Source organism: Schistocerca gregaria, chromosome 1, assembly GCF_023897955.1.
Source record: "Schistocerca gregaria isolate iqSchGreg1 chromosome 1, iqSchGreg1.2, whole genome shotgun sequence".
NCBI lineage: Eukaryota > Metazoa > Arthropoda > Insecta > Orthoptera > Acrididae > Schistocerca > Schistocerca gregaria.
Window position 1 is genome coordinate 897,648,557 of NC_064920.1, and position 11,405 is coordinate 897,659,961.

The following is an 11,405-nucleotide window of genomic DNA, read 5'->3' on the forward strand; positions in this document are numbered from 1 at the left end:
TAGATGGTCATAGTAATAAAGTGATACATAGTATTACTCTGATAGTACAGCACACTCTTAGCACTTGAGTCAAAAATCAGTTTAATGTTCTAAACCTGTGATGCAGGATATAACAGATATTAAGCTGATAAGAACAGATTTTTTTACCAAAGAGAAAATACTTAGAGGAAATATAGGCTATATAATTCTGTTCTACTGGATTTTCACAAGAAGTAATGATACTTCAGTGATGTGGAAACTCATGTATGGTCCAGTTTCTTCTGTCTTCAAAATTAACCCATATAAAAGGCAGGAATCTACATTTTGTGTGAGAAATTTGTGGTATATGGACAACAACATCCCCATTTCAGATTGGGTAAAGTGGATTTTTTAAACAAGGGTATCTGTGTCAGGGTGAAACTACAATTAGAACTATAAGTCCAAGCCGCACCTGTTTGCCTTGCAGTATCTGCAGCCAGTGGCTGACTGGAAGCTACGGCTTTGTCTCATATGAGTGATAGGTACAAAGAATACTTTCACCTGTCAGTTCTTTCCCACAGCAGCAGGGTCAAGTCCCAGTGGTGGCCCCCTCCAGATGGCTTAATAGGGAACTGGTCAGTATATTGGTAGAGTGGCAACAAGAGCAAACATGTGTGTTGAAGATTCAATAAGGCAAGTGTTTGCTCTGGACGATTATTCCCCCTCATATCAATTGATCGGTTGATGGCTGGGCAGCCACGATGACACTCTCTCCAATCTGTGAGCCTCTGGAACAGGCATTATGTGGATACCTGGACGTGAGCTCGCAACTGTTGGCATGGCAGGTGCAGCGTCAGTTTTCTGGTAGCTGGTAGACGGCACACACTTAGTGACCACAAGTATGTACAATTGGAAGGATTTTCTCACCAGATATATTCTATAGAAACATTATGGTATTCTCAAATGTTGGTGGATACAGGATATCACATATTTAATGCTTTGATCTATTTGTGGTGAAAATTTAATTACTTGATTTGCATAATGTTTGTACATAATTCGCAAATGCTGATTTTCTTTTTTTCATTTTTTTTTTCATAGAAGAATTTTTGTATCGTGGTGATGAGAGTTTTAAGTGCTCTATTTGACTCTCATAAATTGTTAAATAACTAATTTGATAGAATAATGCAAACGGGCTATTTCTCACCATTTTTGATATTGCAATTGTTTGAGCTCCCTTTGTCTCCAGCATTAGCCAATAGGGAGACAGTGTTCTGAGGAGGAATAAAAATTTTCCATCTGCATGTTTTGAGACGTTGGTTCACACACAAACTGGAAGTAGCCACTTGAGAGATAGCAGTGGTGGTTTGGTAAGCATTCTCCAGGTATCAAATATGAAAGGATTGCTACCACCTGATGCTTTGTTCAGCAGGAAGTAGCCACTTGAGAGGAGCAGATGCACAAGCAGACCTCCAGTCCTGTCTCGGCTGGCGGTGGTTGCGCATGGTGATTACGACAAAGGAGCCAGGGCTTGGGTGTGTGATGATGCAATGTCCTGGCTAGCTCGGTCCCCAGGACATTAGTCCTGTGGTCAGTGCAAAGACACAATCCGAATGTTTTATTTGCCACATGTTGTCTGTGGTAGTGGAGAAGGGTGTTTGTGTAATCATGCATTGGTGCATACAAGATATTGGATACATGACAAGTGTTTTTCCCACAAACAATCAATTAATTTGATGAGATATTTCCTGCCAAACATGTCAATCAAAAGTCCCTTGATATTTCTGGAGAACCAGTGGTGTGGAGTTGATACAGTGAGAATTTTGACATAACTTTACTAGTATCCACCAATAGGATGTGAGGCGACATCATAAGAGTGGAGGTACCACAACTGAGCTATTTCCCACCAGGGAGGAACTTTGTCTACTGCAAACTGATTAAATAAAGCATATGCAAACTGAATTGAACAATATGTTAATAGATTTTAATTTCGGAAAGACTGATTCTCTTTCCCACCAATTTCTACATGAAATAGGGAGGAGGGGGGGGGGGGGGTGAGTGAGGGAGGGGAGGACTGGTGGATTTCCCAGGAGAGAGGTATAGGGGCTCTGAACTGAACTGGGGGGTGGGGGGGGGGGGGGTGACTGAAATGTTTCCCTTTTCCCAGAGGGGTGGAGGAAGAATTGGGGGAGGGAGAGGGTGGGTAATTGTCAGAAGGACAGATTATCCCTAGAGGGGCATAAATCAATCCCCATGGGGTCATGAATCAATTAGCATAGAAATAGGTTAAGGAGTGGGGGAGAGGACATTTAATTCATCAATATAACTAATTAGCATAATATTAATTTCATATCAAAAATGTGCCAGAAAACCCTTTGCCCCAATACTCAAGTGGATACCAGTTATGTAGCAAAATTTTATAAATAAGTTTATATTTGAGAAAAACTCATTTGTCTCTTGTTGCGCCTCTGCTGCTGTTTGGGGATATTCTCAGTCCCACCAAAGCTCCTTCCAAATAGGTATCTCTCCTGATAATGAGAGAGGATGAGGCAAGTCACAGCTGTTGATGGCACTTGGTATATGGGTGAACAGGTTGAGAATTGGAGAGTGCTGTACTCTTAAAAAGTGACACCTGAACTGTCCCAGAACAAAATCAATGAAAAGAAAGAATACATTCATTCTGGACCAAAACACAAGATGACATTACTCTCAAGCTCAAAAGAATACAACTGAAAAGAAAGAATTGGTGCATCAAGTAAAAAGTGTGTTTCTGTATTAAATGTTCAATTTTAGATGTAGTATTCCTTAGCATCATGTGCTTCTGTATTTGAGTGATGAATTGAATGTCTGACAGGTTTGGATGCATGCACTGACATATCCAAAGGTTGTTCAACATGACAGCTGGTCATAGGTAGTGTTCCAAAAATGAACAGCATAGTGATGACACTTTCTGCAGGACCTGACCATCACTTTGCAGGACAATGCTCAAGCACGTACAGAGCAAGCTGTTACTGATTTGTTTGACTGATTGGGCTGCTAAGTGCTATACCACCTACCTGACTTAAGCCCTCGTGGGTTCAACTCGATTTCTAAATTGAAGGAAACACCTCACAGCATTCACTTCAGAACTGCTACAAATTTGTCAGGCAATAGACCATGCCACTCAAACTGTCAACACAACTGGCACTGCTAAGAGTATCCTACAACATCCACACCGCTGGCAGTTGGTTATATACAATGCTGGGGACTATTTTGAAGGTCATGAAACATGTATCTGTTTTATACAAGCTGCAAATAAATAGTTGTTACTATTAAAGTTCCAACCCTTGTACATTCAAGTTTGGATAGAACATTATTTTATTGCTTGCATTGTGGACGAAGCAACAGACAGGTCATAATTTCTTATTTTTGAGAGACTAGTGGACTCCATTGGTGACATTTAAGAGCTTTTGTTTTTCCATGTTAGCCAAGATGGAGCTTGTGCTGTGAGGTGTGTTTCAGAATTATGATATGAAGAACAAACTGGCCGCCCAAACCTATGATCATGCTCCCATTCTGGCCACAGACTTAAATGGCTTGCATTTTTACTCACTGTTTTGCACATCATTTAAACTTATTTTTGCACAGAGCTGTTCTTGTATAAAACCATTAAGGATTTTTTGTCCACCCTTCACAGTATACCCGCTTTCTTCTACCAGTCCTTCAAATGCACAGCAATTCTCCACAGTACTAGTGATAAACGCATACCTTGCAGCAGACAAACGAGATGGAACTGTAATACAAGAATAATATCTGCCATTCACAAAAGCAGAATTGGGCTAATTGAGGTTGTAAATGAAATAATTGACAGTCCACACTCTAGTGCAATGAGTACCCTCCTAGACTTTGACTTTTTTTTTTTTTTTTTTTTTTCAAAAGCATGTTTAAAGACTGAACTGCTTTTCAACATTATTCAGAAAAAAACCATGATGCATAGCTTTGCAACAATGCTGTCTCAGAATGCATAGTTTACATGAAAAACTTAAGGATGAAGATAAGGTGACCAACTTTTTAAATTCCACGAAACACTCAACTAATTGTCAAACCGAAACTTACATGAATAGAGCTGAAATTATGGATAAATACACTGACAGTACATTGATGTCAGAATACAAACAGATATACTTCATGCTATTGGATAGTATCATAACAAAACTGGAAACAAGATTTTCATATTGTGTTAAACTGCTTGTCCTTAAACTAGATGATACTGGTCAGTTCATGGGTGTTTCCCAGTAAACGATATGGATTCATTACTACAAACATATGGTGCATCCTACAGTCACTTGCAGTTGCATGTAGAACTGGAGACTGCATTTTTCCTCCCGGCGTAAAGTAACATTTCACTGTGTCAGTTTGGGAGACGGTATAAAAAAATAAAAAAAAAAATTAAAAAAAATGAGAATGAAAAAACAGATCAAATTCTCCCAAAAGTTTTCTAACTATTTTGTCTAATTGCCACCATTCCTACAACAAGTGCTTCAGTGAGAAGGAGTTTTTCTTGTCATAAATGTGAAAAAACTTATTTGTGGAACAGTGTGGACCAAGATTGCTTATCAGCTCTTGCTAGTACTTCCAATGAAATACCAGTATTGCGAATACTTGAAAGCTGAGTCACATAGGTGACTATGTCGTTGAAAGATTCAGGAAGAAGAAGGGTCATCAAGTTAACTTTGTTTTACAAGTAACAATACACAACAGTCCAATATAGCAGTTTGTCTGTAAATAAAAGCTAGTGTCATTATTATTATTATTATTATTATAGGTGGAAGATTGGGAGTACCATCTTTGAAAACCACTTCTCAAAATAGTCAGAGCTAATTTGGCCATGATAATCTCCTTGCGCCAATTTTGCCCAGAACTTTATCTCTGCTTGTTACACAAGCCCATTTTTTGAGCCAACACTAGTAGTAGTAGTAGTAGTAGTAGTAGTAGTATTACTCAAACACTGTATTGTGGCAGTCAGCCGCACATAGACAAACGAGGACACTCAGATGTTTAGGACGGGTGGTAGGGACAAAGCATCAAGTGACATTATACTGAGTGCACTATCCGAAAATTACCTCGAGCAATTAAACAGAGAACCGACTCATGAAGATAACATCTTGGACCTACTGATAACAAACAGACCCGAACTTTTCGACTCTCTATGTGCAGAATAGGGAATCAGTGATCATAAGGCTGTTGCAGCATCCCTGAATATGGAAGTTAATAGGAATATGAAAAAAGGGAGGAAGGTCTGTCTGTTGAGCAAGAGTAATAGAAGGCAGATTTCAGACTACCTAACAGATCAAAATGAAAATTTCTGTTCCAATACTGACAATGTTGAGTGTTTATGGAAAAAGTTCAAAGCAATCGTAAAATGCGTTTTAGAGAGGTACATGCCAAGTAAAACTGTGAGGGACAGGAAAAACCCACTGTGGTACAACAACAATGTTAGGAAACTACTGTGAAAGCAAAGAGAGCTTCACTCCAAGTTTAAGCGCAGCCAAAACCTCTCAGAGAAACAGAAGCTAAACTATGTCAAAGTTAGCGTAAGGAGGGCTATGCGTGAAGCGTTCAGTGAATTCGAAAGTAAAATTCTATGTACTGACTTGACAGAAAATCCTAGGAACTTCTGGTCTTACGTTAAATCAGAAGTGGCTCAAAACAGCATATCCAGACACTCCGGGATGATGATGGCATTGAAACAGAGGATGACAAGTGTAAAGCTGAAATACTAAACACCTTTTTCCAAAGCTGTTTCACAGAGGAAGACCGCACTGCAGTTCCTTCTCTAAATCCTCGCACAAACGAAAAAATATCTGACATCAAAATAAGTGTACAAGGAATAGAAAAGCAAGTGGAATCACTCAACAGAGGAAAGTCCACTGTACCTGACAGGATACCAATTCGATTCTACACAGAGTATGCGAAAGAACTTGCCCCCCTTCTAACAGCCGCATACCGCAAGTCTCTAGAGGAATGGAAGGTTCCAAATGATTGGAAAAGAGCACAGGTAGTCCCAGTCTTCAAGAAGGGTCGTCGAGCAGATGCGCAAAACTATAGACCTATATCTCTGACGTTGATCTGTTGTAGAATTTTAGAACATGTTTTTTGCTCGAGTATCATGTCATTTTTGGAAACCCAGAATCTACTCTGTAGGTATCAACATGGATTCCGGAAACAGCAATCATGTGAGACACAACTCACTTTATTTGTTCATGAGACCCAGAAAATATTCGATTCAGCCTCCCAGGTAGATGCTATTTTCCTTGACTTCTGGAAGGCGTTTGATACAGTTGCGCACTGTCGCCTTATAAACAAAGTAAGAGCCTACAGAATATCAGACCAGCTCTGTGGCTGAATTGAAGAGTTTTTAGCAAACAGAACACATCATCTTATTATCAATGGAGAGACGTCTAAAGATGTAAAAGTAACCTCTGGCGTGCCACAGGGGAGTGTTATGGGACCATTGCTTTCCACAATTTATATAAAAGACCTAGTAGATTGTGTCAGAAGTTCCATGCGGCTTTTCGCGGATGATGCTGTAGTATACAGAGAAGTTGCAGCATTAGAAAATTGTAGCGAAATGCAGGAAGATCTGCAGCTGATAGGCACTTGGTGCAGGGAGTGGCAACTGACCCTTAACATAGACAAATGTAATGTATTGCAAATACATAGAAAGAAGGATCCTTTATTGTATGATTATATGATAGCGGAACAAACACTGGTGGCAGTTACTTCTGTAAAATATCTGGGAGTATGCTTGCGGAACGATTTGAAGTGGAATGATCATATAAAATTAATTGTTGGTAAGGTGGGTACCAGGTTGAGATTCACTGGGAGAGTCCTCAGAAAATGTAGTCCATCAACAAAGGAGGTGGGTTACAAAACACTTGTTCGACCTATACTTGAGTATTGCTCATCAGTGTGGGATCCGTACCAGATCTGGTTGACGGAGGAGATAGAGAAGATCCAAAGAAGAGCGGCGCGTTTCATCACAGGGTTATTTGGTAACCGTGATAGCGTTACGGAGATGTTTAGCAAACTCAAGTGGCAGACTCTGCAAGAGAGGCGCTCTGCATCGCGGTGCAGCTTGCTCGCCAGGATTCGAGAGGGTGTGTTTCTGGATGAGGTATCGAATATATTGCTTCCCCCTACTTATACCTCCTGAGGAGATCACGAATGTAAAATTAGAGAGATTAGAGTGTGCATGGAGGCTTTCAGACAGTCGTTCTTCCCGCGAACCATACGCGACTGGAACTGGAAAGGGAGGTAATGACAGTGGCACGTAAAGTGCCCTCCGCCGTGCACCGTTGGGTGGCTTGCGGAGTATGAATGTAGATGTAGATGTAGAGGAGTATGGCTGGTAGAGGGGAGAAGAGAGGTGCAGAAGACCTGTCTCCCTCTCACAGGGCAGCCAGCCTACACTCATGTTTCGTGCTTCAGCAAAAGTAAATCTGAAACATGGTGACAATGACCGTTGAAACCAGTAAAGACGTGTTGTAATCTTATCCTCCCACACATCACTAGTTCCAGATGACTAAATAACTGTTGAAGATTTGCCTGTAATACTCTTGAATTTTATTCTTTGTCACATTTTTCCACATCCCACCGTCTTTACAATTTCCACTTCAGGACTCAAATTCACAGTGTTATGGCACAATATAAAAATCGAACCAGTTTCATCAGAGACATGCCCTTTACTACTTACATTCTGTGGTACTCACAATATTCCAAAAAGTTTACGAAGTGAAAGAGTTTACAAACTTTCTTGACAAAAGAAGAATCGTCACCAAGTTATAACATTATTCTGTAGATAAATGCAGAAATAAATTTAATAATTTGTGTTAGATTGTGCAATTAATAATATGAATTTTAAATATGCTGGATACTTCATACTTTCAAATATTTTTAAAAGAAGAGTGATTTTAACTGTATGTACAGAGTACTAGCAAATTGATTTCTTTTTACATAATTTAGCCTGAAACATAATGCATCATATAGAAAATCATTTGAATTTCATTCGGTGAAACAGCAGATATAATGTTCACCTATATAACAATCTATAGTATACATGGTATAGGTTATTTCTATAAAAACAAAGGTTATATTAGAAAAGGATGTCCCATTACAATGTATTGCTACAAATTTATCAGAAATGACAAGATATTACAGATAAACATAATTTTTGATGTAAAACCAATGTAATTAAATAAATACAACATTTACATACTGCGTGAAACAGTTTGACAATTTATTTTAGTTACTTTCACAGTCACTCTCTATGGTGTTGGTACACGAAGACTCATTATCAACTGTGTCCATGCAGGATGAGCTCTCATTTTCTGCTGTGTCTGTATTAGATGAGTCCTCCCTAGAGTCATTAGCAGGTTTTATAATGCGTCAACAGCGATTTCCATTATGCCATCAGGCCTCCTGTAGTCATTCCCCTCCTATTGCACTTTTCTGCAGTACCTTTACCAGTTATTTGGAGTGACAGAATTGAAGGCACCATTGTCAGTTTCTTGAGATTGGCTGCAGACATGTTGCCAGAGACATTGTGTTCCCTAATGTATCACTTAATTTTTGTCCACGCAAATTCTGTTGCATTCAGGTTGCACATCTACGGCAGCAGGGGAACCACGGTGTGGCCTGCACTCTTATCCAGTACGGCTACTACATATGCATTTTCAGTAGCTTTATTTGCCTTCACAAGAGCATTCAGTTCAAGCTTTGTCATGATGTCGTTGCATTTAGCTTTCCTTTTTCGTAGCCATTTTACCATCATCACCCTTGGATAGTATATTGATGGTGTTTTGCCCACCTGCCTACAGTGATACAATGCATTGCCCATAACAACGACAGACTTCGGCTGAAGATTGGGAGCACCATCTCTGAAAACCACTTCTCGAAATACTCATAGATCATTTGGCCATGATAATCTCCTTGCATCAATTTTGCCCAGAACTTTTATCTGTGCTTACTACACAAACCCATTTTTTGAGCAACACATGCATTATCATCCTTGTGGAGGCACTTTCCCATGCCATAACTCCTAGCACATCTTGTGGCCTCTACCAACATTTGCCACACGTCAGACTGCTGATAATCCACGAGTCATCAAGATAAACATATTTTGTTGAGATTCCCTAATGCTCTTCGTGTGTGCAAGGAAATGAGATCACCAAAGAACAATATCACCATGTTCTAGCAAAAGATTTCATTTGCTCTGTATGGATTTCCACATGAGTCCCATCAACTGAAATAAAATTATTAATGAGGTACTGCCCCATCTCCAATTTATCTTCTCACACAGGAATGGAAAAAGTTTTGCCACACTAAGAACTACTTTCTGTTGTGTGTGAAACTTCACAATGGTATTCCTTATAACTAATTTAATTAAGTCATTGATTTCTTATTGAATATCACTGCATCTCTTCCTAAGTGAAACAAAATATACATAAAGTAATTTGAACCTAGCAACTACTTAGTTGGGAGCATTGTCGAATATAAACAGCTTTACACTTCTATGGCACAAATTAGAACTAACACTGACCTTTTTTCCTGAAGTACCAGGATATTCAACTGGATGAGAGCTTGCATACTTTTTAATCCTGTCTAGGGGTGGTACATTTTTGCTGGTGTAAGTGACAGCTCTCTTACGGGCCTGAGTGATAGGGTGTAGCAGCTTTTTGCTTTTCTTTTCCACCTTGCATCACACGAGCCCATTAAGCATTATTTTACAAGCACCACTTCATACTACGAATCTCCCTTTCCTTTTAGAGGTCACGGGACGTACTCAAACCTAGTGATGGACCTAGAGTGGCATCTTCACTCATTTCAGTATATGAGACAAGCAACATTCAATGCACAACACAAAGCAAAGGAAAGCTGAGAGTACACAAGGCATTCAGTGATAGTGTGGTTTCAGAACAACTCTACATGTTTGTTTAACAATGGCCAATAATCCTCCGAGGGGTTAGAATAATACTCATCAATCAGTTTCTTTTATTAAGGTGCCAAATTCAAAATCACAAAAAAATCAACTAATCCCTATAAAAGTTACATACTTGCTAACCTACCGGATGGTTATAAGCAAACTGATGGTGTTCTGAGTGCTGCAGTGGAGGCTCTATACATCTCAGGATGCTGAAATACCGTAGGTATGTTCATTAATCTGTCCACTCTTAAAGCATGATGAAAAAAATAATATTTCCACTTCCTGCCACCAGTTGAAAGTACGGCGCTTTCTCATATGGCGATGTGTGTTGATTTCTCTTGTGACATGACTGTCGGTGTAAAGCGTTAAGAAGGTTGAAGTTTTCTGTATGAAATGCATTGTCTATTGATAAGAAAGTCCATGCAGCGCTGGTAAAGTTGTTTTTTCAGAAAGGCAGCAATAGCAGCACTGTGTTGCAGGAATATTGCCAACAGAAACAGCTGCAAAGAGGTCCCATGTCAATAAATGGGGCAAAGAATATGATCAAGAAATTTGAAGAAATATGTGAATTAGATGGCATAGTAGGGAGAGAAAGGTGGTCCATTCCCATCACAGTTGTTGATGAAGTTGCTGTAGCTGACAATGTAGCACATGCCTCAAATTTTGCAGCCTGTGCTCAAACTGTATCACAGGAATAGTTTCACTCTTGTTCAATAGTTAAAAAGATTTTGCAGTGTATTTTATGTAGGTATCCCTACAAGATTCAGTACATGCACCAAATGAAGTCCTAAGACTTTGTCCTTCATTTTTTGGCATGCATGGAAATGGATGATATGTGGCTGGGGAATATTCTTTGGACAGATGAGGCACATTTTACTCTGCACAGTGCTGTGAATGCACAGAACTGTGGCAAATGGGGTTCTACTCTGCCACATGTCAAGCAGGAACATCCATTGCACTCAGCTTATATGACTGTATGCTGTGGTTTCAGAAAGTTCTTTCTTCTTGAAGTGTGTTCCTTCAAGGAGATGACACCTCATGTGTCTGTTAGGTGTACAGTGAGATCTGCACAGTGTAAAGTCCTCCTTGTGCAACACGTTATTCCAGCTTTGCAAGAAAGCAACTGTGTTCACACCACTATTTTCATGCAAGATGAAGTGACACCACATGTTGCTTACCAGGTGAAAGATTTATTTTGAGAAGCAATTAGTATGACTGCATCATCTCTGGGCAATTTAAAGATATGTGGCCTCCCAGATCCCCCAACTAAATCTAAGTGACTTCTGGTTGTGGAGACATCTGAAAGATTGTGTCTATTAGAGATGTATCTGGACTCTTCCTGATTTGAAGGATAGCATACAATAACATATTGCTTTGATTACGCCAGACATGCTGTGGGCAACTGTCAACCATTCTGTGTTATGGATGCAGCATGTTGCTAAGTTGGGAGACCATACTGAACATATGTTATAACTTGTGACTATAT

The 11,405-nt window shown here is 39.6% G+C and overlaps 1 pseudogene; it reads right to left on the minus strand.

Moving 5' to 3' along the window:
- LOC126286177 (U2 spliceosomal RNA) lies at positions 1-172 on the minus strand (annotated as a pseudogene).
- Between the last annotated feature and the right edge of the window lie 11,233 nt (positions 173-11,405).